The following is a 23843-nucleotide window of genomic DNA, read 5'->3' as shown; positions in this document are numbered from 1 at the left end:
AGTATCCTAAAGAGTTGCACACTTCTCATAATGACTTACCGTTCTGCCCTGAAAATATGAAGTCCCCGTACATCATATCAACAACAAAAATGCTAATTGCTAATTTGTGTGTCAAATCTAAGTATGTTATTCATTATCGAAAACAGTGTTTGCAGCATGGTTTGAAGTTAACCAAAATTCATCGCGTACTAGAATTTAATCAGTTACCGTGGCTAAAGCCATATATCGATCTCAACAATAATTTAAGAACAAATGCAGTTAATTAGTTTGAGAAAGATTTTTACAAGCTCATGAATAACAGTGTGTTTGGTAAGACTATGGAAAATGTTGACAAACGCGTTGATGTAAAATTGATTACAAACTGGGAGAATATTAAGAAAAGGTATGATGCTAACTATTTAATAAGTAAACCAAATTTCCACAGCTGTACCATCATACATGAGAATTTAGTTATTATACAGATGAATCGTGTTAGGGTTAAGTACGACAAACCTACCTACGTCGGCTTTGCAGTACTTCAATTAGCTAAAACACCTTATATATGAAATCATTACGATTATATGATGAAGAAGTACGCTAATAATGCGCAATTGCTCTACACAGATACCGATTCGTTTATTTACCAAATCAAAACTGATGACTAATACAATGACATAAAGCCAGACTTGGGTAGGTTTGATACTAGTAACTATCCTGATAATAATCAATATCATCCACCGCTAGTAAACAAAAAGGTTTTAGGTAAAATTAAAGACGAATAAGCTGGAAATATTATCGATTCATTTGTAGGTACTAAATCCAAGTATATTGCATAATGCTCTTAAATGAACTACAAATAAAGAGACTGAAAGGGATTAAAGAGAATGTAGTTCAGAATTAGCTAAGTTTAGAAAATGATAAAAAATTGTATTAAAAGTAATCCACCTATTTTACATAAGCAAATGGCTGTTATTAGAAGCAAGAGGCATCAGTTAGTCATTTAATTACTAAGGTAGCCTTTAATAATGATGATTGCAAACGGTTTGTCGTTCCACATTCTACCAACACTCTAGCCTGGGGGCATAGTAGTATTGATAGGTACTACTTCACATAAAGCAGATGTGTGTGTGTAAACATTATGCTAGAGGTGTGTACTTTGTAATATATTCGCTAAGCTGCCTTACATCACAATTTACTGTACGTATTGTATAAAGATAGTAAGAAGAGAGAGGTACGCTGACAGCAAATGATTCAAGATAAAGCATGTACATACTAGAGAAAGGAGCAGTACGCAAACGGTAAAACTTGTACAAACAAGATGTAAATAAATAATGTAGAATTGCCATATTATTTTGTTTTGGATTAGGTATTACCTTCTCCTCTTCCGTCCTCTCGAAGAAGAACAAGAGTAAGGAAGAAGGTGTTCAGTAGATTCGTAAGTATGTTGTCGTATAGTTTAGTAAGTATGTTGAGAAGAGATTTTTTCTAAAACGCTTTTGATTCTGGTCTTGCAATGCAGTGTACTAGAACATCGAACTATAGTACGAATATGTTTTTGAACGGTAGTACTGCATGTGTTCAAGTCTAAACTTGCACACTCCTACTTTTGCAATGCGTGTTCGATGGCGGTGTGCCTTGACAAACGAGGAGGAAGAGCAGCTCAGTAAGTAAGTTGAGAAGAACATTTTTCTAAAGAGTGCTTGATTCTACTCTTGCAATGCAGTGTTCTACAACATCGAATTATAGTATGCGATTCTAGTTGTAATAGGTTTTGAGCAGCGATATGTGTTCAAGTCTAAACATGTATCACTGCAGATACGCGATATGTGCGCTGCCTTATGCAAAAATCGCGTTGTATATATCATGGAGCAGGGGAACCATTATTATTGTATGGTTCATATGCTTATCGTAATGTATTGAAAACGAAGTGGGTTCAAGCCAAACTAGCCCAAATTCAAAGAGGTTTTGTACTCAGAATTATTCGTGCATACCGCACAATATCCACGGAAGCAGCCCTTGTTGTGGCGGGAATCCCACCTCTGTATTTAACAGCCATTGCCAAAGCTGAGCTCACATTAACAAAAAAGGTGTTTTGTATCCTGATAGGATATTAACGGTCATTCCTGAACTGCAAGCTAATGCATTGACAGCAGGTCACCCAAGTCAATTTGCCAATAATCTTTTGCAAGAAGTGTGCAACACACAACATCATTACAATATTTATACGGATGGATCCCGGATTAGCAAAGAAAAAGATGGCTGGCTTGTAGGATGTGCTTTTGTAGTGCTACAGAATAACAGTGAGGTGCATGCTGAAAAATTTAGACTATCTCCCTCATGTTCAGTCTTTCGAGCCGAATTGCGCGCTATACAACAGGCAGTTATGTGGATTAAAAAACACAATTGTGCTGCACAAATATTGAGTGACTCTCAAGCAGCTTTGAGAGCAATCCAAGAAAAATATAACTTTCATCCGGTAGCTGTGAATATAAGATCACACATATTAGGATACAGTAACCATATCGGCATGAAATGGGTCCGAGGTCATGACGGAGTAGAAGGAAATGAGAGAGCTGATGAACTTGCCAAAGCAGCTACTACTTCTTCTGACGCCTTGTTGATATATGAAAAGTCTCCTTTGTCGCATGTAAAAAAGGAACCGAGGGAGTATACACAAGATATGTGGAACAACCAATGGATCACCAGCAATAATGGCCGGCTAACAAGAGAGTTGTTCTTTCCAAATATCCAAGACAGATTACAAAGTAGCTTTTTGCAACATGAACATATTACAACTCAGTTTTTGACAGGACATGGAAAGTTTGGATCATACTTCGATAGGTTTGGAATCTGTGTTCAGAAGCCCTACACTTGTACCTGTGAAATGGAACAAACTGTTCCTCATCTCTTATTCGAGTGTCCGATTTTTAACAGGAGTAGATATGAATTATTAATGCATTTAAACATGTGTAATATAGAATACCAAGTATTTAAGAGAAGATGTTGTTATAAAATGTTTGTTAAATTTTTCCATCTAATTTATAAGTCATCTCTATTTTAATTGAATTGTCATGTATTAACTTAGTCTCACTATCTATAACCCTAATATACTACTTGTAAATGGGGTTTGAAATGGGAAATTCAATAATAATAATAATAATATATTCGATAAAGCTATGCCTTGTCAGAGTAAGTAAAGGTAAAGGAAGTTATAAGAGTTGCTATCTTGCGCAAGCTGTTCAAAATTCTAGTCTTATTTTTTTCTCTAAGAACAAAGGTATATCCCAGATATGCTGTAAACCCATCATTCTATGTTCTAGTCACATGTTGTATCGAGTACAGTGTTCGATTATATTCTTTATCACTTCTTTTGTAATATGATCTTCTTAGAACAAAGATATTCTTTGACATGTTCTTTTAAATTGTCCGCCACTACGATAAAGATAGCAGCACGGTGCTCTCTTGATTAAGGATGGCAGCTGTCAAAAAAGCACATTACCTACCACCACATGTCAAAGAATAAAGTTAAGTGTTATAAAGATGGCAGCACGATGCTCTGTTAATTAAAGATGGCAGATGACAGCTGACGAAATTGCTCGCTACTACGACAAAGATAGCAGCACGGTGCTCTCTTGATTACAGATGGCAGCTTGTCAAATATAATGTTTCAATTTATAAGCCACCACATTTCAAAGGTATGTAAGTAAAGAGGGCAGCACGGTGCTCTCTTGATGAAAGATGGCAGCTTATCAAATAGAATGTTTCAAATTGTCCGCCACCACATTTCAAAGGTAAATAGCTAAAGAGTGCAGCAGTGAGGTTAGCGATGCGTTGTTGTCGATGACAGCTGTCAAATAAAATCACGTAGCTTTGTTTACCAATTCAGCTAGTAGCTAAAGAGTGCAGCACTGAGGATTGTGATGCAAGATGGCGGATGACAGCTGTCAAAAAGCACGTGAGTTTGTTTCCAAACAAGAGCATGTGGAATTTGCCGCCACCACATTTCAAAGGTAAGTAGCTAAAGAGTGCAGCACTGTGCTCTCTTGATTAAATATGGCGGATGACAGCTAACGGAACTTTTCAAATTGCCCGCTACTACGTGCTTAAAGTAGTAGCCATAAAGAGGGAAGCACGGTGTTCTGTTGATTAAAGATGGCGGATTACAGCTGACGAAATTGCCCGCAAGTTAGCAGCACGGTGCTCTGTTGATTAAGGATGGCGGATGACAGCTGTCAAAAAAGCACGTGGCTTTGTTTACCGATTCAAATCTCGCAATAGTTAGGTTAAGTTGGCAGCACTGAAGTTTAGGCCCGTTATGATTTCAGCACTGTGGTTAGCGATGTGTTGTTGTCGATGATAGCTGTCAGAAAGTACATGGCTGTCAAAAAAGTACATGGCTTTGTTTACCGATTCAAATCTCACGCTAGATAGTTTAAGTTGGCAGCATTGAGCTTTAGGCCCGTCAAGATGCCAGCAGTGAGGTTAGCGGTGCGTTGTTGTCGATAACAGCTGTCAAAAAGCACGTGGCTATGTTTACCAATTCAAAATTCCCGCGAGAGGAGGAGCGGGCCCTTGGGAAGGCGCCCCATGCGGAGGCCGAGGAGGAAGCCCCTGGGAAGACGCCCCGTGCGGAAGCCGAGGAGGAGGCCCCTGGGAGCCTTCGGAGGCGGAGGCGGCCGAACCCCCCAGTTTATCTACTCTAGCGATCTTTACTGAGTTAAAAAACATGCAACTCGAAGATCTTCATCACCTAGCGTAGAAGCACTTGCATCCTACATAGTGATGATAGGATATGAAAGGTTAAGGCGGTTCGTCAACAGCTACACTAGCCTTCTTTACCAAGTTAAAATACATGCAAATCGAATATCCTTATTACCTAGCGTAGAAGCGCTTGTGTCGCACATTGTGATGATAGGATAGGAAAGGGCTACAAAAGTTACTTGCTTTGTTAACAGCTATCCTGTTATGAATATCGTCTAACTGTCCGAAGATAGCGTTAGCACATTGTTATGTTTACACACAGAGCACTTGCATCGCACATAGTGATGATAGGATAGGAAAGTGTTACGAAAGTTAGATCGTCAACGGGTATCCTAGCTATCCTTACTGAGCTAAATACATGCACCTCGCAGATCTTTATTAGCTAGTGTAGAAGTTGCTTTCGAAAAAATGCAAACACTAACCAACAGTTTAGGCTTACTTTAAGATGTGCAGATGAAGAATGCTCACCGGAATAATGTTAACAGCAGACGATGATGTTCTAAAAACGAAGAAAAGGTCGTAAAAATATCGAATAATAATAATAATAATAATAATAATAATAATAATAATAATAATAATAATAATAATAATAATAATAATAATATTCAAAGAATTAATCTTACCTTTTGTTTTACTACTGTACGACGGACGATAATGAGCTTGAATCAAAGTGCAGGAATTGAGTAAATTCCTTATATGCACACACTTAACACACACAGGGAACTGCAACTACCTTGCGTTTTACAGAGACTATATCCGGTAGACTGCGACTTGTGGCTTTGCAGTCTGCATATGCCTGCACTACAGTTGTAACAAAAGTTTATGCACTGACTTTCTAAGCGGTTGGGAGGGAAAAACACAGGCCTTCAAAGTAAGCAGTAGACTATAGCCCTTCTTCCTTCCCGTGTTGGTATCCCAAAAAGGCTTGTTAACAAGAAGCGACTCTAAGTTAACAACAACGGGCCGTAAAGAAAGGGGGTATCGTCTACGGAACATCCTACCGGATCGAACCTGCTAGAGACGTCGAGGTGCCGGAATTTAGTCCCTCAAGAGTTCTGCCCTGCACGACCAGACTGAGCTACAGGATCGAACCTAGAGACACCGAAGTGCCGGAACTTAGTCCCTCAAAAGTTCTACCAAGCACCTTCTGACTGAGCCACAGGATCGAACCAAGAGACACCGAAGTGTCGGAATTTAGTCCCTCAAGAGTTCTTTGTAAATTAACCAAGCACCTCAGACTGAGTTACAGGATCGAACCTGAAGATGCCGAGGTGCAGGAATTTTGTCTCTTGGGAGTTATGCCTATCACTACGGGACTAAGCCGGGATCGAGCCTGCTATGTTAACAACACAAGACGCTGAGGTTCCGGAATTTAGCCCCTTAGAAGTTCTGCCGTGCACTACTGGACTGAGCTAGGATTAAACCTGGAGACGCTAAGGTGCCGGAATTTATATCTTCAGACGTTCTGCCGTGCACTACCGGACTGGGCAAGGATTAACCCTGGAGACGCTGAGGTGCTAGAATTTAGTCCCTAAAATGTTCTTCCGAGCACCTTCAGACTGAGCCACAGGATCGAACCTGAAGACGCCAAGGTGCAAAACTTTAGTTCCTCAAGAGTTCTACCGACATAAAACTGAACGACCGGACAGAACTAGGATCGAACCTGCTATGTTAAAAAGCCAGCGCCTCTGAGCTACTCAGCCCGACCCGACGAGAGAGAGCAAGTCTAAACTCTGATACTTATGGCGTCAGCTGTAAGCGTGCGATGGACCTTGCACCATGCGTAACTCGCTGATGTACTACATTCCAGCGAGTGTCCGGACGCTGGGCGACTTTAAGCAGCTTGTGTGTTTGCTTCAAGCTCACTCTAATACAACGTTTTAGTAAAACACATCCCCGATATTTTTCTGGCTTGCGAGGGACTTACGCATCTCTAACCCGGTGTCGGAACTCTAGGGTCTGCACAGTTCCTCTTTCGAAACCCGGTGCTGGTACATAGCCTACTCGCAAGACATAACGTCCAAATAGCAGGGATTAAACTACACTGTATATGCCAGGGAGCGGCTAGTTGCTTCCCCGCTCCTAGCCCGAAGAATCCGTTTTACGACCGGATGCCCTTCCTGACGCAAAGACTAGGATTTAAATAGCAAAACATGTTTTACAGCCGGATGCCCTCCCTGACGCTAGGACTGGGGATTTTAAATCGCAAGAATCTGTTTTACAGCTAGATACCTTTCTTAACGCTACGAAGGGGGATTTTAAATCGCAGTATCCAGTGTCTTACTTCACGAGCAACGTCACGTGCATTTTTTACAAGCAGATTAGACAGTTAAAGCATGTTGTTCTTGTTTTACAGTCGGATGCCCTTCTTGACGCAAGAACTATGATTTTAAGTCGCAAAAATCTGTTTTACAGCCGGATGCCCTTCTTAACGCAAAACTAAGATTCTAAATCGCCGTATCCAGTGTCTTACTTTACGAACAATTGTTTTACGGCTGGATGCCCTTCCTGACTCAAGGACCGGGATTTTAAGTCGAAAAAATCTGTTTTACAGCCGGATGTCCTTCCTGACGTAACAAAACCGGGGATTTATTATTGCTATGTCACTTTCTTTGCAAGCAGAGAGGTTGCTTGCTTTGACTCTGATTTCGTAGGAAGGAAGGCAGCACGATGCTCTATTGAGTAAAGATGGCAGCTGTTACAAAGCAAGTGGCATTGATAAGCATGTGGAATTTTGCAAATTGCCCGCTACTACGTGTCAAAGGATGAGGATTAGTGCCATAAAGATGGCAGCACGATGCTCTGTTGATTAAAGGTGGCCGCTTTTCAAAAAAACATGTGGGTTTGTAATGCACATGGAAATTGCCCGCCGCCACATTTCAAAGGTAGTAGCTAAATATGGCAGCTCGGTGCTCTGTTGATTAAAGATAGCCGCTTGTTAAAAAGCACGTGGGTCTGTAAAGTACGTAGAAATTGCCCGCCACCACACTTCAAACGTAGTAGCTAAAGATAGAAGCACGGTGCTCTGTTGATTAAAGATGGCAGCTTGTCAGAAAAGCACATAGGATTTCAAATTGCCGCCACCACATGTTAAAGGTATGCAGCTAAAGATAGCAGCACGATGCTTTGTTCATTAAAGATGTTGGCAGCTGCACGTGGATATTTTTTTTAAATTGCCCGCTACTACGATAAAGATAGCAGCACGGTGCTCTGTTGATTAAAGATGGCGGATGACAGTTGTCAAAAAAGCTCATGGAAATTTTCAAATTGCCCCCCACCACATGTCAAAGAATGAGGTTTAATGCCGTAAAGAAGGCAGCACGATGCTCTGTTCACTGAAGATGGCGGATGACAGCTGTCAAAAAGCACGTAAATTATATAAATTGCCCACCACCACATTTCAAAGGTAGTAGCTAAGGATAACAGCACGATTCTTAGTTGTTTAAAGATGGCCGCTGTCAGCTGTCAAAAAGCACGTAGAAATTACCGCCACCACATTTCAAAGGTAGTGCCGTAAAGAGGGCAGCACTAAGGTTTGCGATGCAAGATGGCGGATGACAGCTGTCAAAGAAGCACGTAGAACTTTTGAAATTGCCCACCACCACGTGCCTAAGTTGGAAACTACAGTATAAGGTTTAGCCCCGTCAAGATAGCGGCACTAAGGTTAGCAATGCGTTGTTGCTTAAAGATGGCTGATGACAGCTGTCAAGAAAGCACGTGGCTGTCAAAAAAGCACGTGGCTTTGTTTACAAATTCAAATCTCCCGACAAAATTCAAATTTCCCGCCGTGTGGAGGGGGCCTCTGCCGCGACCGGTGGAGGTGGAGGTGGAGGCGCTAGAACCATCCACTTATACTACTATCCATATACCAGCCCTCCTTACATTATAAAATTTGTGGTAGTACCGGGAATCGAACCCAGACGCCAAGGATGGCACCTAACTACACTAACCATTACGCTACACAGGCGCTGTAATGAAAGAGCGCAACTAAATGTAGACGAAGGAGAAAAAGAAGAATGTCATTGTGTGACAAACTAAACGAATGGCTTTTCGAAACAAATATGTTGTGGTCTTACACTGGCGTGTTTACTTAGCTGTTATAATAGTACCTAATGATTGGAGTATTTATTCCGACTGCTCGGCAACAGGTCGCAGTTTCGGATAATGACGTCACCTTGGAGACTCGGGTCCGTACTCGGAGAGGCTCTGACTCGCCAGACTCGATTCTCGCGAGTCCAAGCGTCACTCGCGCACATCATTACTGTTAACATGTGATTCAGAATGAGTCATCACACTATCCACTTCTATTCGTACTGTCCTGACGTTAAACTCGGCACGCGACCCCTCATGGGTTAAGGACAGTGCAACTATGCCAATTAGACTCATATGCGACGAATCCAGTAAAAGGAAGGAGTTTTCACGGGATGTCTGTATGAACAAAGGTCAAAACTTAATCGAACGTATTCCCTCTGTTCTGTTCAGGTTTAGAGAGAGGCCAGTGCTTGTGATCTCTGACATAATATTATAAAACTCCGCACATAAGATTCGTTCAAATAATCTATTGAGGAACAAGTTCTATTATTAGTCTGTTTTTCTCTTAGTTTGTGAATATCGTTATTATATAGGAATGTTGTTTACATTAATAGTATTGCATCATTCTACAAGCTTGTGTTCGTGTTAATCATGCTGTGGAGAGCCCTTGCGGGAAATGGGAAGGGATAGGCAAAGAAGAGGGAAAGAAACGGTCGTGGCCTTGAGATGAAGTGGGAAACCACGGAAAACCGCTTCGAGAAGGGCTGAGGTGAAAATCGAACCCGCTCTTCTCAAATGACGTCCCGAGGCTGAGTGGTTCCCGTTCCAATTCTCGTAGGTACCACTTTTCATATTTCATGGAAGAGCCGGACCTCCGGGCGTCCATGTACAGTAGTTAGCTACAGATAAGTGAATTACAGCGGGAAATCGGGAGGTTGTGGGTTCGGATCCCACTGGTGTCTGGTTGGCCATTTTTGTTCTGTACTTAACATCTCTTCAACACGTACTGAATGTACGTAACACGACCTAATAGGTTGAAAGTCGGATTCGATTATAGCGGGTGTGTTTGTATAAAGTCGAGGAACAACGCACTGTTTAAAATGTGAGGAGCCCTATTCGCTATTTCAGGTTTACTTTCTAAGTGGTCGGCTTGTTGGTATGTTTTGTATTGTGCAGGTTTATGCCGTGGAATGTGCTGTTTCTCTGAAGATTTTCTTCAGCAAGTAATTGCAATTTCTTACGTTTTACACTGTGTCTGAAGTCTTGAACATATTGCTAATAAAGTTGGAGTCTCAGTCTTCTACATCTCCATAAGGAACATGATATCGTTCGGTACATGGTATGCTTTATTATTCAGTTCGTATTTAAACAGAAAGGAACAGCGGCATATAATTATGTTTCTCAGCTGTTTGCATTAAATATAACTCAGCTACATGTAAACTTGTTGCAACATGTTAGATACCGAATTGATTCTGAATAGCCTGCTCGTGCGCAGTAGTATACATGCTGTTCCAACAGAAATTCCGAACGCTTTCTGAACTGTCAATTCTGAATTTGTGCTGTTCTAACTACATTCAGAACCATTTGAGAGCCAGTGCCAGCAGTTCTCGTTCAATACCTGGACTGTGTGCTCCATACATGCACATTTAATTCAACCAGTAAGTGGTGGGACTACAAATGGTACCGGTACTTCTCATTGGATTACTGAGTTCTTCCATCATCCGCCTATTTGTAGATAGCGTTGATACGGTTAACAATTGCCATTTACTGATTCCAACAAACCATTATTAACAATCAGTTCTTGAAACATTCTGATTTGTGTATGCTCATTAACCCTGGAGTGTTCGCATGGGTGTTGTCAATATCAATGGACGCCTCGGGTCTCTCAGACCCATTTTTTCTCAGTGTTTTACTATTAAATTTTTATACTTTATTTCCAATTACAGTATTATAGGACATTATTTCGTTTTTAATGCAGTTTACTTGACTAAAATATTTAAGTATCCCGTTTCTTAACCAAAAATTTTATTTTAATAATTACACTGAAAATTTGATTGTTTTCTGTTAACATGTGAAATGTAAAACATGGTAACAGCAAAATGTACTTCACATCTTTTTTTTTTCACTTTTTCCTGCAACTACATGCACAAAGCAACACTTTCATCTATTTTCTACACAGCGTCAAAACAACAAATTTTTGAGAATTTCACACTTGAACTATTGGTACAAAAATATGAATTTTTTTAGGTATGTGTGAATTATGTACCATAATTCATAAAATAATAATCAAATTAGTTTTAGGAACATATCCAAGTACAGGGAAACATCACTTTAATCAATTTATATGCACATTCTGTAGACAAGTTTTTCATGTTCTCTGCAAAAGAAATTATGGGCCTTGGGGCAGATGAAGGATGTCTTCCTATTTGTTTGTCAGGCAGAAATGACAAAGAGCTTCTTCATCTTCAGATTCCTCCAATATGCAACATATCCAGGCAGAGTTAGCTTCACCCATTGCTACACAGAAGAAAAAGTGTACTAAACTATAACAATACGAAGTTGACAAAAAAAAGGCCAACATTAACAGTCGCACCGGGTCTGCGAGACCGTGAACAAGCTGTATGCGCAAAGTTTCCAAGGCAACTGAGAGCGGGCTTCTGTGTTCGGTTGAAGGTCGGGAGCCAAGAAGCTACCAGGGATGGGGAAGCGCTCATTTCATTCCAACAACAGGAACACCTATAAGTATGTCCGCCCGGGTCTCGTAAACCCATCGTGACCACTCGAGGGTTAAGATAATTTTGAAGGAGTTCATAGCCAGTTCTGAAATGTTTGTCAAGACTAAGTAGTTTATGGCCATTTCGGAACTGTTGTGACGGAGGAGCTCATAGCTAGTTGGGAACCCTTTGTTATAACAAAGTAGTCCATAGCTAGTTGGGAACCCTTTGTTGTAACAAGGGAGCTCATAATCAGTTTGGAAATGTTTGTTGTAACAAAGTAGTTCATGTCCAGTCGGAACCGTTTGTTGTAACAAACATACAGTATATATTTTAACATAATTAGCAATTGTTGTAACTTTTTGGATAAACTTACTAATGAGTACCCGGCTATCCTCTGTCAAATAATTTGTTTGGTCAATAAGGAATCTGGCTAAACTGCTACTGAATTCATCATATTGTATGGTAGCTCTTAAAGGGACTGCTGGCCCAGATGAGGACTGTGCATTGAGAGAAGAACTATGCCTGCATCTGTGTAAGAAACTGGCTTATTAAAATACGTAAGGTGCAGGGCTTACACACAGTTGTCATTAACATACAGGCTGATTTACATAATTCATAAGTGTGATCAATAAGACTGGGTTTTCTGTTTACTATCAGAATGTTTCTGGATTGAAAATAAAACTGAATGAACTATATCAGAATGTTCGTAATAGTGGAAAGACAGTGAGTTTTATATTGAGTAGCACAGAATGTACATATCCAATAGAGTTAGTGGAGGGGCAGTGCGGGAATGTTGTGTTTTCATAGTGGTTAAAACAGATCATTTGCCCTGTAGATTGAGCAAGAAATCAATAGTTTTGAAGGTTAGGTCCTAGAATTTCAATTTTTTACAATTGGCTTTACATTGCAGTGACACGGAAAGGACTTATGGTAGCGATGTGGTAGGAAAGGGCTAGGAGTGGGAAGTAAGATGCCATGGCTGTCCTAAAGACATTTTTCTGTTGTTTGCCATTTTTAATCCAGGCAATTGCTGGGACTGCACCTTACTCTAGGCCATGGCCACTTCCTTCCCACGCCTAACCATAATGCCTTAAGTCTTTTCTGCGTCAGTGTGAAGTTAAAAAAAAAAGAAAGATCAGTTATGGTATAGAGGACAAAATGTAATGAACAGATGAGAGTACATCTACGGGATAGGGTTGTGTGGGGAGGTACATCAACCCAGTCATTACACTGCCAGTGTAGTGGGCATAGTCACAGGCTTTTTACAAGGGGCGTGCAAATTAATCCCAATCTCTGTATGTGGGATGTTCTTTCAGTGAAAATGTTTACCCCTTGAGTTCATTTTCCAGTAATAACTGGAGGTCTTGTTGCTATGAGCACAATATCAACACAGTCACTTAAAACTACAGGCTTGATTACAAAACAGCAATAACAGTGTATGTTGCTCATGTTTCAGTGTGGAAGTAATCTACATCCCAAAACCATCTATACCATTACACACTATTTAAAATGGACTTGGAAGTGAAGATCAAAGAGGAACCAATCTGCTTTGAGGAAACTTCAAATACTTCATGCGTAAGTATCATTCCAGATTACAGTGATTACTAATAAACCCTTAGCAGTCGTCTGAGATTGACTGGTTTGATAACTCTACTTTTATCTGTTGTTCAGGAAATATATGAGTATCTTTCTGTCTATTCTTAAGGTACATATACAGGGTGAAGCGAAATTCGCGCACTCAGGCATTGCAGCGCAACTCCTCACATGCCAGCAATAAAAAGAGTCTCTCACAAATGATCGTCCTGCGAGTATATCCAGCAGAAAAAGGACAATGACGAGTGGCAATCTGCCAACAATGTAACCACAGGTATGGTAACTACCTCTGTCAGCACATTTAATTGGATAGAGTTATGGGTTAGCATGCAGGTTGTCGAGGGTTCGATCCTTGGCTGAGGCGCATCTTTTTATTTGCCAATTTCCATCTGACATTACATACTGTAATACAGTAAGACCCCATTTCATGGGTCACATGTATCCTACATTTAAGCATTTTGTAACGCTGAACGCAAGAAATACGTGTTCAGACAAATAAAAAATAGACAGTTGAAATAAATGGCTTATCATAGGACATAATAACTACACAAACAATATCATTTTTGAGATGCTAAAGATGATAGCACAGTACAATAACAGAGCATCTACTTGTCATTTACATACTACATGTAATATGAGCGTTCAGATGTAGCACATTAGCAATAACAATACTGTCCATATTAATGACCGCATGACCTTCACAACAGAATACATTGTCCTCAGAGCAATAGATGCTCAAAATGACCTCCCTGCACGTCCAAACATTGTGCAACCCGCCAGATCATACAGCTCTGGACCCTTCCTAGCATAGCTGCGTCCTCAGTAACAAGAGCAGTAACATGAACACATGCTACTTATTTTTCCATATTTGTCAATGGAGTAGAGTACACTTGCTCCTTCAGGTGTCCCCACAGGAAGAAATCCAGGGGATTTAGGTCAGGTAAACACGGTGGCCATACAACTGGACCTCCACGTCTTAGCCATTTGCCTGGAAATGTTCTGTCCAAATACTGTTGCACAGTAATCCAGAGTGTGGAGGTGCACCATCATGTTGGAACCATATCCTCTGCCGTACATATAGTGGAAGATCTTCCAGTGCATCAGGCAGATATTTTGAGAGGAATGTATGATACCTTCATGCAGTCAACGAGTGAGACAACATGCGTTGGCCCAAACACCTGTCGCCCAATATTCGAGCCCAGACATTGATACCAAAGCGAACTTGATATCCACATTCGCGGGTGACATGCGGGCTAACCTCACACCGATGGTGGGCATTGTGCATATTGAAGACACCCTCACGAGTAAATGCTGCATCATCCGTCGATAGTACGCTGCTCACAAAGTCATCGTTGGCTTCCTGTTGTTGTAGGAACCATTCTCACAATTGCATCTGCTGATGGCGATCTGCAGGATGCAGGTGTTGCATGAAGGAATAATGATAGGGGTGCAGCCCATGTTCGTGCAGCACGATCCGAGATGCTACGCTACGTGTCCTTCGCTGACATTCTTGGTGTATGACATCCAGAATAGCTTCCTCAATAGTTGGAGTACAGCGAGTCTGTGGATGACCTCTGTCACACGATGGTGGAAGGAGAGAACTGACTCCCGAAGGCGCAGCTCCAGACTACAAAACACATTTTCATCTGGATGGCATCAACGAGGATATCTAGCAACATATTCAAAAGTGGCAACACCAGCACAGTTATCAGATGCGCTAAGGACCAGAAGCATATCCACATATTCATTGTTAGTGTATGCCTTACCTCTGCCACACTTGTTTAGAAGTTTACAAGAAGGACATTCGATACGTGTATGCATGTACTTTGGAGTCTGTCATGGGCGCGTTACTGCGCTCACCACTAGTCCCTGTCTGGTGGACAGTATATACACTACGTAATAAACATGCTGTCAGTCCTGTGCACTGTTCCACCTGATGCACATTACCCCTCTGACAGATATTGTTCAGCATTATTCATCCCGGCACCGCTACTTGTGAAATGGTTGGTATAGAATTACACCATTCCCCTAATAGTAATAGACGTGATGTTTCCACAATTCCATCAATAGGATGACGATAATAATAATAATAATAATAATACATTGAGATACGTACTAAACAGCTTGCGGTTACGAGATGCAATGTTCAATTGCATAATTAGTGGGACCATGGTGATGTCACATACAAATTCTAACAGAGTTTGGTTATTCTTCACAAAACGCGTTGCTAGGCCTACTGGTAATGTAAGGCCCTAACGAAATGTAATGGACCTGATTGAGGCAAGAATAATAGTTGGTACTAATCTATGGGACCATTGAAAGAGGGTACAAAGAAAACAGTTTTTGCATCTGGTAAATGAAATGATGAAAATAAATTCATGCCCACGATGTGGAAAGGGCGTCTTTCAAAGCTGACCAATGAAAACGATTGTTTGTCCATTTCTAGGATCGTAGTATGTATGTACAAGTGGTTTCTAGAGGACCCGCTGCAATCACTGTTGAACATTAAGATGCCAGATACCATACTGCATGGACTACCTTTACGAAATAAAAAACATATGTCTGAACCCAGCATCAACCCCTCGACCTAGTGCATGCTAACCCAAAACTCTATCCACTGCACTAACTATACAGCACGAATAATATATTCTGACAGAGGTAGTTACCCTACATGTGGTTACAGTGTTGCCAGATTGCCACTCTTCAACATCCTTTTCCTGCCGGATATACTCGCAGGATGAAAGTTTGTGAGAGTTATTGTTTTATTGCTGGCATGTGAGGAGTTGCGCTGCAATGCCCGAGTGTGTGAATTCCGCTTCAACCTGTATATATGTATACTAATCTCAAATTGACTACATATTTTTTAATGACTACATAAATGCAGAATTTACAAGTATCCATCTTTTATTTTGCACAGTATGTCCGAAAGCTGAATTCATTCATTAGGTTTTGAAGAAGAAGTGGGTTTCTCTTCATCTCCCTTTGCTTTGCAGCTGTTGTCAAGAAAAATGGCAGTCTGAGTAGCTCAGGTTGTGGAGGGCTTGCGTTCTGGTATTAAATGTTCTCAAATACACCAGCCTCTTGTGAGAACGATATCCGAGTATTTCGAAATCCATAAAGCTAGATTGCATGACATGGAATCAATAATGATAACAAGTTATAAGTAATGAATTTCTTTATGGTCCCTTTTGATGACAATATCGATTACTGTCAAAGGATAGAGAATGTTCCACCTTTTTAATACCATTAGATAAATATTACTAAAGATAGATATGCCTCCGCTTCCTCTTGGCAACCAGTCTGTTGTTGGTGTCCGTGCTGAGCACACATAAATTACGTGGAACATGGGGCATTCACTTCACACTGTATTAATCTTTAGATCTGTTGGAAAGGCCACATGTTCAAGTTGTTAATGTCCCCTTCAATGCTATATATAAACTGTTTACCAGGCGAGTTGGCTGTGCGGTTAGTCGCGCACTGAGCTTACATCGGGGAGATAGTGGGTTCGAACCCCACTGTTGGCAGCTCTGAAGATGGTTTTCTGTGTTTTCCAGTTTACATACCAGGCAAATGTAACATACCATAATTAAGGGCACCGCCGCTTCCTTTCCACTCCTAGCCGTTTTCTATCCAATTGTCGCCATAAGACCTATCTGAGTGAGTGCGACGTAAAGCAAGTTGTAAAATGTATAGAAACAGTTACTCGTATATTTTATTCAACAGAGCATTATTCGTTGATCAAATGGGTCCACTATACAAACAATGAATATCAGTTCCAAGATCAATTCAAGACACAGGAATACTTGGTTGTTATAAGGACATTGGCATAGTCCAACACCAGCCACAACACTTTTAATGTGTTATTTAGATTCAAATTTGATTGTGTATTCTTACATTTCATCCCTGTTTTAGATTTAGGGTTTACTTAAGACATACAAATTTGTAATTTTTTATTGGTGGTCATATGCATGCATGTGTTTCCAATTTGATCATGGCTGAAGATGACCTATTGTAGCAAGTCCAAACAAGTACCAATTATACTGGATGGTCCACCAGGCCCTTGCAATCCAGTTTAATGCGTCCCTTCGCATTTACTATAATTCTGAAAGTCATCAGTCCCTCTCTCTAAAGCGGGCTACTATAATGAGGTGTGTGTTTACAGGCTAGAAAACAGCCGGGATAGTGAGCGCCACTAATAATTCATTATGGGTACCTCAAATGAACCTGTAAAATGAGTACAGATATGAAGAACAAATACTTTAAAACAGGAGGTGGATGCAGAGACCGGGAGCACGATACTGTACCGGTGGGGAGTGGGCGCCATAGATCAAGTGTTGCAGTAGCTCACATGGCAAGCAGGTGAGGAGATACATGATAGTGGACAGGGCTCAAAGTAGGAGGTTCAAATCCCACATAAGAATTTTATTTTTTACAGCCAGTTTTTCCAGGGATGTGGTAAGGTTACATACTTGATAGCTTCCAAGGACTGATTTGTTTATTTGACCCTGTAAAAATCCATATGTATCATTGTATTGGGTATGGTGCTGTACAGACGTAGTCGCAGCAGAGCACAACAAATATACAAACATATCGGTACACAACCTCCACAGCAACAACAATAACGATCATATAACGTGCATAGACGAGAGAAGTGTCACCACCAACTACTCTGATATTAAAACCTATCTTGCTACATCAACTTAATTTTCAAATTTTACTGACAAGAGTTCTTATAACATACCAATACAAAGTATATCAACCATAGAACATCCTCGATATTCAACTTAATCAACACAAGAACTACAAGAGGATTGAAGAACGAATGCAACGCAACATGAACTCAAATTTTAATAGACTCTTTTAAAATATACCATGTTTTAATGTGTTTAATGTGCTATATATTTTTAGTGTCTTATGATATGGCATATATATTTTAATGTGTTTATGTACTCATGTCCATGCTCAATCAATAGGTTTTAGTTTATTCTAACCATCACTACTTTTAATCAGAGCCATTTTAACGCAACATACTGCAATATATTTTACTTCCATTTTTTATCAGACATCCGGATGCTCTTAAGTAACTTCTTTGTAATTTATCCCATGACTGTAAATTTGTGTGCTAGCTGATGATGGCCAAGATAGGTCGAAACCGGTACTAGTGTAATAATTCATCCACAATAAATGTATTGATCGGTGGAACATTTTTCTTATCTATTACATTGACCACCGCTGTGTGCGGTGGAGATCCACCATGTTGAAGCCACATCCTGCGGCAGTGAAGGAGTGTTACATGTTCCAAAAACAGTGGTAGTTCATCTTAGAGAAACTGCAGATAACTGGTCAGATGGCCCTCAAAGAAATGGGGACTGATGGGCTGATCACCCATTATTCCACACTGTACATTCATGGCCCAGTGTACCTGAAAGGCTGTCTGTCACACCCAGTAGGGATTATCCACACTTCAGTAATGCACATTATGACAATTAACAGTTCCATCGTTGTGTAATCGTGCTTCATCCTTAAATAAGAGAGTCACTGGAAAAGGAGGGTCAGTGTCCACATGCTATAGGATCAATTGACAGAACACCACCTGGGCATCAAAATCATGACCATGGAGCTCCTTGTGTATTGCAGATTGTACGAGTGAAACCAGTGAGTATACAATATCCGCATAAAAGACACTCGGCTGATGTTCGTCACCTGTGCAGTGGCCCGTGTGCTAGTACGAGGGTTATGCTGGATAGCATCAAACATGACATCTTCATTGTCATCAGACATCATGGGATGATCTCTGATAGTCCGTGTCCTTCCCAGGGATGCAGTATCCCTCAGGCATCTTTCCACACTCTGAAATATCCTGCCTGTCGGTTGTCATCTATTCGGATAGCGTTCTTGGTACAGGCATTGTGCCTGGTATGCATCTGTCTAGCTTCTCCATATATACGTAACATATACACATACTTGTCACTGGAATACATCTCGAGGCAGTGAATAATCTTTGTGTTATGAATTATTACAAAGGAGGGGAGTTCACGCAGCTACGTAGTTACCTGCCATTGCATGTTGTTATTGTTCCAATGGGGAATACTTTGCCCTACCTGTAGCCTACAAAGGTTGGAACATGTACGACATAGGTAACTGGCCACAGACTATCATCTCCTCATCCTTGCCCAACCAGCACCATACCCAATACAACGATACATACGGTCTTTTACAGGGTCAAATAAACAAACCAGTCCATGGAAGCTATCAAGTATACAACCTTACCATATCCCAGGGAACTGGCTGTTAAAAAAATTCTTATGTCGTATTCAAACCTACTACCACGTGTACTGCCCACTATCACATATCTCCCCGTCTGCTTGCCATGTGAGCTACTGTGACACTTGATCTACGGCGCCCACACAGTACCATGCTCCTGGTCTCTGCATCCACCTCCTGTTTTAAAGTATGTATTCTGCATATGTGTACTCATTTTACGGGTTCATTCGAGGTACTCATAATTCATTAATAGCAGCATTCATTATTCCTGCTGTCGTCTAGCCCTTATACACACATCTTGTTATATTACCCTGGTTTAGGGAGAGGGACTGATGCCTTTCGTAATTGTAGTAAATTTGAAAGGATGCATAAAACTGGATTGCAAGGTGCTGGTGGACCACCTGGTATAAGATGTAATATTAATGTAATGACATTGAATAGGTGGACCTTTCTCTACCCACTGATAATGTTTACAAATTGACAGTAAATTTTTTCCAGAAACCGTGACGTGCTGTATTGTAAATGTTTAATATTGTAATAATGTTATAAGGTCAGGAGGTGAAAAGCATCACTTGGGTCTTTTTTATATATGTAATTTAGCATATGAAAAGGATACCACATGTTGAAATACCAGTGGTATTTATGGAGTTGTGCATTACAGAGCAGTCGTGTTATGCTTGAACCTTACGAATGATTGATATGGTGAAGCTTGAAATGCTGGGAGTTTGCACTTGGGATGGGCGAAGAGACTATGGTACAAAGAGAGTACATTCTTTCATAATTTTGTAAGACATTTGTTTTGTTTTCTTTGGGTTGTCATACATTGGTGAAGTAATTATGTTCCTTTTGTGGAGAGGTGATCTAAAGCTGTGTTGACATGATATAGGCTTTTGGGCTTATGTTGTGTTAAAAAAATAAGGTAAAATTCTTTACGTTTCGCAGAGAACTATGCTCTACGTCATCCGAACAAAATCTTGACTGTCCTCGAGAAGGGCTTCTAAAACAATGAGCTTTGAATTTAGACGTTACCCAGTAGAAGTGGAAATGGTGCGTTCATTTGTCACCAGATGCTCCTCGAACCCAGTACAGCGTTAGCGTTCAAAGCGGAAGCTGATGGAATCATCAGAATTAGTGAGGTTCCTCTTGAATCAAATCTATGGCAAACAAAAGATGGAGTCGTAAGCATTAGAAAGAAACAGACAATTGTCATGTGCACTCTTACAGACAGAGAAAGAGGGAGAGAAGAACACATGATAGAAGAGATCATCGATCCCAGTTCTTCTACATCCATCTCTTCTCATTTCTCCTTCCCAACTTCAGCATGAAGGTGGACATTAAAACTCATTCAGGGGCCATCTTGACAGATCTTACATCTTACATCTTACAGCAGGAAGCAAGATAAATAGGGAAGAAATATAATATAAATATAAATTACAGGGTATAAAACGTGTAGGAACACGGGACAAACTCAAAAGGTGCATTAGTTATTGGAGAAAACAAACAAGTGCCATGAGAAAATGAGCACGTAATTGGATGAACATAATCACATTTCAGTGTGGGAAGAAAGAAGAGATAAGAATGAATACAAAAACACAAAAGGACGATGACCACCTCCACGTCTTCATACACTGGCACAGGCTTTCTCCTCGCCAATCCGAATTCTACAATCCTCTCCTTTCAGCCTCCGACTAACTCGCTTGTGTTTCATCAGGAGGACGGGCACCAGCACTCATCGATGGGCACTTTCAAAGTTCTTCACTCTTGATGCGGGAAATGTAGGATGAGAAGAAAGGCAGATAAATAAACGAAAAAGGAAGAAACATAAGATAAAGATAAAATATAGTTGGATAAAAATGAGGAACATAGGGAAGCATTTGAGAAGTAAGCACTTATTGAACAGGTACATCCAGAATTTGTGTATTTATTTCATTATGTTGTCATCAATTCCACCTGGTGTGGACTTGTATACTGTCTATATTACATTCTCTACCTCATGTTTTGTGAAACTGTTTCCATCTCTGTAGCTCAAGTTCAGTTTCCTGATATTACTTATGACCTTTTGCTTTTCATGCTGGACTGAGTGACTCAGTGTTGATTCTGGCTCGGTCCAGTGGTGTTTGAAGGTGTCAGCCTTATGTTGGTAGATTTATTACATCTTTTCATTCTTTATTTGGTGAATTGACCTGTTTTCTCAAGATATCTATCCCTGGCAACTGTCAGGGAGCGGTAGTATATGAGGAAAACAGGTATAGTTAATATTTTCTATTTCATGGTAAGAAGTTTTAATTGATTTATCATGTTCTTCCTTCATTTATTAGTTCCGCACAGTGTCTTCCCTTACGCTGAAGCATTATTTTTCACCACCCCAGGATTATGGGCTATGTTACTCTTATAGAGCATATTTAGAGGCAGTATAAGGTTGGGCAAGCAAAGCAGAGCCCACCGAAACATAAGAAATTCATCACCACATGGTAAACATAAAAACAAGAAAAGTGAGAAGTACAAGGAACATCATGTAACAGAAGGCAACCGAGTTCTGGAAATACCCAACTGAAGTGATGGTGAAAACAGGCTCATTCCCTTGAGAGAATAATGAGGTGTGAACGAGAACGCAAAATGAATTATAATAAGTTCTGTACCCTTGCCTGTATCGAAGATATGAGAACACTCATTACCATTAACAGTAAATTTTACAAATTAGAATAACTTGAATAGGACATTTAAAATGGTAAAACATGACATGATTCATGATTGGCTGATAAGTAGGATGAAAATAATGAATTGCCTTCAAATTAAAATAATGATTATGATCCTTTAATAAAATATACTTTAAGACAGTTGAATTTAAACATAATTCACTACTCATGGTTAGAATCTGATGAATATTAAAATGGAGAATCCTTAATTTTGTCCCAAGTCATTAAAACCAAGAATAATGCACAAATAAATAAATAATTTTATTAAATGACAAATATTTATAATTAAATAATATCACCAAGATAAGCTCACAAAATGTAAATCCTGATAAAACTTCCAACATTTCCCACAGTTAAAGAAATAGATTGATACCCTCCATCACAGACACATAATTTTCAATTAAAAATTCATTTCCAATAAACAAAAGGCATTCCACACACACAAACTGAAGAAGATAGGATACAATAACAGTGTGAAGAGAGATACATATAAATCACAGCCCCCAGAGAAAAGAAGGGCAGGCATGATAAGGAGAAGCATTAGCTGAATGCAAGAAAATCATAAGAACATAATGTTATTGGAGATTCAGAATGACTAAAGAGCGTTACATGGAATTTATTAGCTTAATATAAAATTTCATTGCTTAACCTGGCACGGGGATGAGGTTACTAGAGACAGAATTGGGCACATGGTAAGAACTTCTTTCATGCATGAAATGAATTGGATATGTAATATTTATAATACAGTTTTAGGGTTAAATATTTAATTAAAGATTTTGTGTGTTTATTTTCATAAGAATTATTGTGGTTTTACACTATTTTAGTTACATATGTAAGGCTTTCTTCATTGTTTATCCAGTATCACAAACATCTCTTTCATGGGTGTCTCTTTTACGCATCTCTGCCAATTGGAGATTTGTATAAAGCACAATTAGCTTTGTAGTGTCTGCAGGGAAAAATGAATTCCATGCTTCCATTGCAGAATTTTCATTTGTGTTTTTCCTCTGGCACTTGGTAGATGACTCACAAGATTCCTATGCCTAGGATTATGTGTTTCTGCAGTGTACCTCCCATGTTGTTCCTCCATCTTTCCTGGTGTATAGTGCCGGTTTGGTACCACTTGGTCAGAATTTGTAACAGGTTCCGTTTCAATTGCAGAAAACTTCCTTTAATTTGTCCCACATTATAATAGCAACTGTCAGTTATATAATCTAAATATTCACCTGCTTCTTCATTCCTGTTCATCTCATCGTCCACTTGATCTAGCTATTATAACAGAGTCTGTGCAATCTCGACAACCATACTTCGATATTTTCAAATATAGTGAATATATTTACAGTATTCGACAATGCCAGAAATACTAATGTAACAAGTGCAAGGTGAGGAAAAATCTCGCTGAACTGCAAGGATGACAACAACGCACCAGAAACAAAAGTAACGAACATGCTACAGTTGTTGCATAGGAGAGGCATGTGTGCAAGATAATTGTGCAGTGTGACAAAATCAAGTATTGAGGGATTCCCTCACCACCCACTGGTGCCAGGTTAATAACAGATAATAATACAAGTTACCCATTAAACAAAAAATAAAGAAATAAAGGAAGAAAACAATGACAGTAATAATAACATAAAATAGAAACAAGTAGCTCCTCAAAAAATTGTGAGTGGCATACAATATTATGCCTGTGGTTTCATAATCCCAAACATACTTTGAAGAGATTCATTGGCAATGGTAAATCATCATTTGTACGGTATGTGTAAAGAAAAGTAAGGTTTTTCTGATCAGGGATAGCTGCAGGGCT

This window comes from Anabrus simplex, chromosome 13 (genome assembly GCF_040414725.1).
Source record: "Anabrus simplex isolate iqAnaSimp1 chromosome 13, ASM4041472v1, whole genome shotgun sequence".
Taxonomy (NCBI): Eukaryota; Metazoa; Arthropoda; class Insecta; order Orthoptera; family Tettigoniidae; genus Anabrus; species Anabrus simplex.
This window is presented reverse-complemented; position numbering follows the sequence as displayed.